The sequence below is a fragment of the Stigmatopora argus genome, chromosome 3 (assembly GCF_051989625.1).
Source record: "Stigmatopora argus isolate UIUO_Sarg chromosome 3, RoL_Sarg_1.0, whole genome shotgun sequence".
Lineage (NCBI taxonomy): Eukaryota > Metazoa > Chordata > Actinopteri > Syngnathiformes > Syngnathidae > Stigmatopora > Stigmatopora argus.
Genome location: NC_135389.1, coordinates 12,398,962 through 12,407,002, shown reverse-complemented (window position 1 = coordinate 12,407,002; position 8,041 = coordinate 12,398,962). Strand labels below are relative to the sequence as shown.

Genomic DNA, 8,041 nt, shown 5'->3' with positions numbered 1-8,041 from the left:
AATGATGTCGTGACCAAGACAGACAATTTGGAGTACTCGCATTTGATTGGTTTAAATAGTATTGGCATTGATAATATGCCCTCCCCTCAAACAATTGACTATTCCAAGGACAACTTTTCAAGTTTTCCTCCACAATAAAAACAATGAAAAATTGAATTCTGTGCTTTTTCAGATTCTTATGCAAAATTATTTCCACCGGGATGATAAAGCTGTTGCCTTTCAATTTAATAACACTCTGACAGCCATTGATGGCAAAATGTGTCCAATCCATTTTGAATGGTAAAATACGACTGGAAAAATCCCAGCCAAAATGGGCTGAACATATATTTTTTTAAATATGGATGTTATGCTTTTGCTAAATGCCACAGTACAGAATCTGTAAAATAAAAATAAAAATCTCTCTCTCTCTCCTGACCTGGGCTGGCAGTGAATGAGTTAATTTTAGGGTTTCGTGGTTCAATAAAATTGTACTATACAGCTTTGTAACCTAATATAAGGATTTGATGATCAAATCATGAGTTTAAGACAACTCAGATGTAGTAATTGAAATCTACACATTTTCCCCCAAGTTTATATAATTTTTCATAAATTCTGAAAATATGGTCTTTCCATAGTGTAGTGGTTATCATATTTGCCTTACACGCGAAAGGTCCCCAGTTCAAAAAGTGGCGACTAGTCTAGGGTGTAGTCGGCTTTTCGCCCAAAGTCAGCTGGATTAGGCTCCAGCAACCGCCCCCCCCCCAACCCTTTCGAGGATGCGCGCTATGGAAGATGAATGATTGAAAGAAAATATCACATTGGAAAGTGTTAATATTTAAACTATTTAACAGTATTAAATATGAAATGAAAATGAACTTTCAATAACAAATTAAGTTCTTGCCTTAACAGAATTTGACATATTTATTGTGTTGCTTTATAATACACAAAAGCGTATTTTTAAAAATAAATTGAGTTATTTGCATTCACTAGGAATGTTAATTTTAAAAATTCACTGTGTTGTTTCACTACACATAAACGTGTTCATCACCGTGTTACGGTGTGGGAAAGACGACCCCAAAGCACCTGGCGAGTCAGTGGATGCATGATATAGCACAATGTTTATTGAAACCGACTCATGGGGTTGAGAGAGGCAACCAGACTTCCTGAAGGTGAGCTTGTAAAATTTTGCCCCATATAAACGAATTTTCACGCCTGGGGCCAATCAAGTGAGAGCAAAAATCCCACGAGCCATAGGTTAAAAAACAAGAAGAATTCTTTTAGAGTGGGAAACTACTGACTCTGATGTCGTATAGTGGGTGCTAATGAACTCTCCCCCAAAACACACACAAACACTTACACAGAACAGGTAAGGACACGCGACAGCAAGCCTTGCAATGATAAACGTAAACATGTTTTCATCAAATCTGAAAATACAATTGTCACCTGGATTAAACATTTTAAACACTCATACTGTAAATCTCTTAAATAGCTGTTCTTAAACAAGTGTTGTGACCAAGTATAACATTCTCTGTGCACCAAATGTATATTTTTGTCTTCTTGGCTTTTATTTGGAACTTTCCAGGACAATGGGGATCGGACCCAACTTGAATCTATGTACACAGATGACACAGGTCTGGGGGCAAACTGATCTGAGATCGATTTGGTCACTGCAAGTGTAAAACAACACTGATCCACTCAATATAATTTCCAAAGGAATATCAACTATATTCAGATCTTGCTGTGTAGGAGTAAAATAGTTCTATATTTTTCAGACTGTAAGTCACACTTTTTTATAGTCTGGCTGGCCCTGAAACTTAGACTCAAGTGCTACTTACGTCTAATTTTTTCCACTCTGACTGCCAACATCTTATGGTGTGTTTTTGAGGCTATAGTTATTCAAAAACTGCTAATATGTTACTTTAACAAGAGCCTGTTTGGGCTGTTGTTCCCTATTTGATTACTTTAACTTATAACATTTGTTTTTTATTTCTGCTCAATTAAAACTCTGCCCTCAAAACTGCAACTTGTACTCCAGCACGTCCTATACATTTTTTTTCCTTTTCGTTGTACATTCGTTGGCTAATGCATCTTATGCTCAGGTGACTTATTGTCCAAAAAATACAGTATGTGTTGTGGTAGTTGGTAAAATAAGAAGAATTATATTCAAAACAGTGATACAGATCGACTGGGAGGGTTAGAAACGAGATTGGACGTCTTTTGGGGTCAACGGTAACAATAATCTAATGATATTGGTTTTGCATTGTGCTTAAACAACTTTAAATTTTAGCATGCTTATCTAAAGCATATGTTGATTTTTGGAAAAATAAAAAAAGCAGATATGCATGTATGTTGCTTTTTCCTCTGCATTCGGTATGACCGTGTGCAAAATTTATCCGAGCTAATTATTATATGGCTTAAGCAACAATAATTCATAAAATGAACACATAAATAAAACAATAAGAGCTAAATGTGCCTTCGGAGGTTTGTGTGATGGGACACACTATTCATGCATGAAACCAAGCTCTGATGTTTCTCAACACATCAGCAGGTTAATCCATGGCCACTATTGATGGCGACAGATGTCCAATTCATTTGAATTGGGAGGGTTGGCAGTGACTAATCCCAAATGGTGCAGAAACATGATCATTCACTGCCATGTTAGTCGCCTGAATGGGTAAACAAAACCAAAAAAAAGTGTGTGCCTGAAGGTAACATTTGAAAACTAGCCGCCACGACGGTGTCCAAATGGGAATGTGGCAAAATGTCAAGTAGGACGCCTGTCGCTGCAGCTGACCTAAAAGTGCACGACTGTAGATTGTGTCTTATGAGCCGAGGTGACGAGGGAGTGCGAAACCATGAGTTATAGAAAGACGCAGGACAGCGCAAAGAAAGGAAGATAATGAACACGGACAGCTTATATTTCCAGCAGTGATGTTCAGAGACGAGCACACTCGGAATGCGGTCGGGGGGTTTCATGTTTGGATTTAATAATACAAAGGTTCCAAATCTCATCGTAAATGACTTCCCGCATCAATGCAAGGCCTTCTGTATCAGCAAAGAGAACGTGAAAATGTATAATGTATAAAGACTCCTATGAATCCATTCTGATCAGGGAAGCTGTCATTCACTACTCTTTTCAAAAGTTGTTATTTTGTGTCGTTTCCCAAAATAAGAAAACATAATGTGGAATAAAGCACAAAAATGTTTACAGGGACTTTTTCAGAACCACATCTCAGCACACGGACAAAAGATGCACAAGAGACTATGGGAAAATAGTTATGGAAGAGAAATAGTGTGTTCTGGCATCATTTGCCGTAATATAAAATTGATTAAATAAAGTCCAACATGTTTTATCACATTAGATGATGTGATAAATGACAATAAAATCACGACTAATTTATCAATTTTAGCATTAAAAGTAGTCATATTAGTAGAGTGCAGCCCTTTCTGCTTTTGTTTTACATGGGCAGTTTCCCTTGATAGGGGCCAATCCAAAAAAATAAAAGGTCTGGCAGCTGTTTTTAACTAATTTTTGCATTCAGAAACCCAACCGATCTCAAATCTTCTCTATCAGATTTTTAAACAGATTATTTTCTTTAAAAACCACAACATGGTACTGATGTGGCTATGGAAATTTAGCCAAAGTCCTTCATCCTGTGTCCTTGCCTGGTGCAAATCAGGAAAGGGAAGAGGAGGCCCATATGGCATCCCAACAGGAGAGGGGGAAAACTCTTGGAACGGGTGATGAAAACCACATGAATCCAGTGGGAAAACATTGGAACAACCAGGCACTAAACAATTTTTGCTCCCATCTGTATGGAATTGTCTCTATACAAAAAAAGCAAGAACCAAAAAAAACCTGGATGAACTTCACTGATTATTGGCACTTGGGCGTTGCAATGATGGCTGCTAATAAAAGGCTTTATCAAAAGTTCACCTTGTTATCTACTTTCAGGGGCTGGAATGTGGATTGAATGGGCACTGAATAGTGTTTCAGTTCAATTTTATAATTTTCGATTTCAAAACCGATACTAGATGTGGGCTGAGAAGTAGAGACAAAATGTGAAAGGAACAATGACAGAGTTACAGTTAAGGTAACATTTTTTTAACATAGTGTATTCTTCTTTTACAAACCACCACAGCACATACTCAGTGAATTTACCTATGCCACATTTGCCATGCCATTCGCTGCCATCCCTCACCGTCAAAATGGATTAGACATCTGCTGCAATGAGTTACCATAAGTGGCAAGGATATTTGCGATAATACATGTCACCGTTTGGAAGCATGCAGACCAGAGGGCAATTCTCCAAGGAGTACATACCATATTTATGAGTCCTGTTAATTCCTATTCCCAACACAGTGGGGGCTGCGCCTTTTGAGGAGCCCGCTGGAGACATCCTCACACTGTGAAGTAGTTTTGACATCTTTTTTTTTAAACTCTAATTGTGTTTTCCTCCTTTTCTAGGTTGTGCGTTTGTGTGTGCGAGCATGCAGACACACTCATTCATCTATCTCTCTGTTTGTGTGCATGTTTTTTGCCAATTAGGCACTCAATGACAGGACATGTGGCGAAGCGGCTATCTGGGCTATTCATGGATCAGCAGTTATGAGAAGACGTTTCCAAATACCAAGTGGCCACGAACACAGAAGCACAAATTTAGAATGATTGGCGTGAGATGATTTAAGTGATTCAGATGGCAGCGAGATGAGTGTACGTCGATCATATGTTTATATAGTCCTCCTACTCTAGTGTCTGGAAAAATTTGTTCCATTCCAAAAGCTGTGAATTATTAATAAAGCGATAAAAAATAGGAACATTGGGGCACAATTAACAAGATGGTTTTTTTTCCCAAGTTGGTTAAATCATTCAAATGTTTTTTTTTGTTTCTGCATGTGAAAATGCCCTTTGGTGAACTGCTTTCTAGCTACCAATGACACTGCTAGACAACTCATCCGTTTGAACTGGTAAGGTTGGCAGTAAAATTCAATATTTTAGTATTTAGTGCCATGGTAGGCTTGGAAGAAAAAAATACGGCAAAAATAACGGGATAATATTGAGAGCTGTGGTTGCCAGAATTGAATCATTAAAAAAAAATTGTCAAGTAGTTACTGTTAAGTTAACAACATAATATCGTGCAAAGAACTACATTATAACTGTTGTTTACTGTAAACAACTGTTTAAATTATATATGTACACCAGGCCTTCAAGCAGCATTTGAAACCACGCCATGACTGTGTCATTCAAACATGCAGAGAGAGAACAGTCCAGTCTAGTTTAGTTTCATTTGCCTATAGCCTCTTTTAAGTTCTCGGGGAGTGAGATTTGCCTAAAGTTCTACATGCACAGCACTTGCTCTAACTGGTCTCCAGTAGCTCAGCAGTCAGCTGGCTCGACTGCCGTAGTGCTTTATTTACACCTCTGTTGTTCTTTTTTAAAGATAAAATACTGGAAACCATAGCTGCCAATATTTTACTCTTAAAAAAGTAAAGTGTAGTAAAGGATTTTTCCCAGCATATGGTAAAATAGTACTAAATCAAATGTAAATGTCCAACCTGCTTTCTTCCAGCCTTTTTATGCTGTATCTAATGAAATTTGCGTGTTGTTATTAAAAGCAGCTGTACATGTTTGCTGCTGATTTGAAGTAACAAGGTGATAATGAGGCTCACTTGTCTTACTACTACAATGCCACCCCTCTGGCAAATTAACGGCGAGGAAAAAAACAGTAATTCAGTTCGTCTCAACATCTATTTATCTTATTACGCCGAGCCAGTTCCTTTCTCTCGCCCTCGTTGTTGGACAATCATGGTCAATTTTACACTAAATTAGTCGCAGTACAAGCTGCAGAGAGACGGACGGCCACCCCGTGCTCGAATGTAAACATGATTATATCCGGGAAGTGGTTTCACATTTTTGAGCGCACAGTGACAGCCAATTAAGAATGGTGACGTGAGATGGGCTAATTCTTCAAATGGCGGGGGGCCGACGGGCCCTGGGATCGGGCGGAGGACAAAGAGGAAACAAGGATGGATGGGTGGAGAGGGGCAATTAAAAATAAAAAGGGCTTGAGCAGCTTGTGTAATTATTGTGTGGGAGATGTGACTATTTGTGTGAATGATGAGGGAAGATTCAATTTGACCTGGTATTATACTCCACATATTTTGCTGCATTGCTGTTTGTCACTAGTTGCATTTTGGTGCCCTGCGATTGGCTGGCAAACACTATATAAGGTGGAAGAGGGAAAATAAATGTCTAGAATTACAACATGGGTGGTATTCAATTAAGTGGAAAAACCTCAGAATTGGCAACGCTTTTAGGCTTTTAGGTTATACGAAACATCATACTGCACGAATAGCAAAATGCAATGAAAATAGATTGCAATTAAAATGATAGTATTTGATTTTTTCTAATTAAACTAAAATATTCTAATTAGCAAAGCCCGAAAAAAACTTTTAATGATTAACACTTGACTGCCAGATCCTTATGATTAAAATAGATTGAACCTATATTGCTTTTAATCTTAAAGCGAATTTTAATAAAACAAAAATACATGAAAAGCAAATGACCTTTTTAAAAATGGTAATATATATATATATATATATATATATATATATATATATATATATAAAAGTAAATAAAATGCAACACGCTTATTTATTTATTTATAACCTATTTATTTTTGTCTTAAGTAAGGCTCAATTATAATATCTTGCTTCTCCAATGTTTTGCCATTGCGGATGATGCTTCATGGTTGCCATTCATCCAGGTTCCTGTATTCGTTTGGTTCTCTCTATTTTTTTTCTTTTACAATTGTTTTGACAGTATTCTTCAATAATAATAATAATAATAATTGGACATAGGCTTTGTCATTATCGTTGACTCGACAAAAGCCAATTCTTTTTAATGAAACTAAGTGCAGAAACTTTTTTCACAAGTAAAAGTTCAAATACTTCCACTTTACAGGTGGAAAAAGAAGTTGCCTGCGTGCATACACGGTTCCATGCCTGTTCACGCCAAAACAAGCACCCTTAATTGCTCCGGTACTGATGTCTCCACAGCGCCCGCTTGTTTTCAGGCAGACTGTGAGTCCTTTTTAGGTGTAATTGGAGGTGCTCAAATTGCAGAGAGCGTCCGCCCTTCCCTTCCCCCGATAAACAAGAAAAACACATTACACATTGATTGCCGCCTGTTGCTAGGGTAACAAAGTGACGATACCTGCTGAATGACCGGACGTGTGCTGCTGGCTTGGTAACACTTGTCTCATTTGGGTTCATGCAAATCAAAGCAGCATTCATTCATTTTCGGAACCGCTTATCCTCACAAGGGCCGCAGGGGGTGCTGGAGCCTATCCCAGCTGACTTTGGCGGGGGACACCCTGAATTGGCGGCCAGCCAATTGCAGTGCACGAGGAGACAGACAACCATTCATGCTCACACTCATATATACAGCCAATTTAGAGTGTTCAATTGTAAAAAATTGCTTACTGAATTTTGAAATTTAGGAAAATAAATGAAGATACGGACCATATTTGGATCAACCGAGTAAACAAAGCGCTGACAAAATTCAAAACTGATAAACTAAATAGTTCATTTTATTATTAATTAGTTGTCAATTAAATGATTGGTCGCAGCAGCCCTTCCCAAAGAAACCCTAACTATGATGTGGCTCGTGACATAGAGGAGTTTGACAAAATTGACAATGGTTTTCTATGTCCCTTTAAACAAGATGTTTGACAAGAAAGTCAGTGTGAGTTCTGATTTAAGTTTTGTTGTTATTGGCACTCAAACATTATCGAACCTCAGCCTCCAAGAACAGACAAGAGAGATTTCCTTCCTGTACAGACTGTAAAGAAACCAGATGACTGAGTCAACTCGTGTTTTACTTTCCCAGTTATCACTGTATATCTTCGAGCAGTGGCCGGCACCTTCAGATCTGGCAGAGGTTTTTTTAACAGGTGGCCAGGGAAGGAAGCACTCTGGTTATTATAGAACATATGCTCACAAGTGTACACTTGAGACTTAGGAGTCTAAATGTCGGTAAGCCTTCTCCTGTTTTCTTTCA

General features: G+C 38.1%; 1 long non-coding RNA gene across 3 annotated transcripts in view; it reads right to left on the bottom strand.

Moving 5' to 3' along the window:
* The window catches only part of LOC144071648 (uncharacterized), a 45,242-nt gene that overhangs the window by 23,982 nt on the left and 13,219 nt on the right, over window positions 1–8,041 (bottom strand). The window lies entirely within an intron of this gene.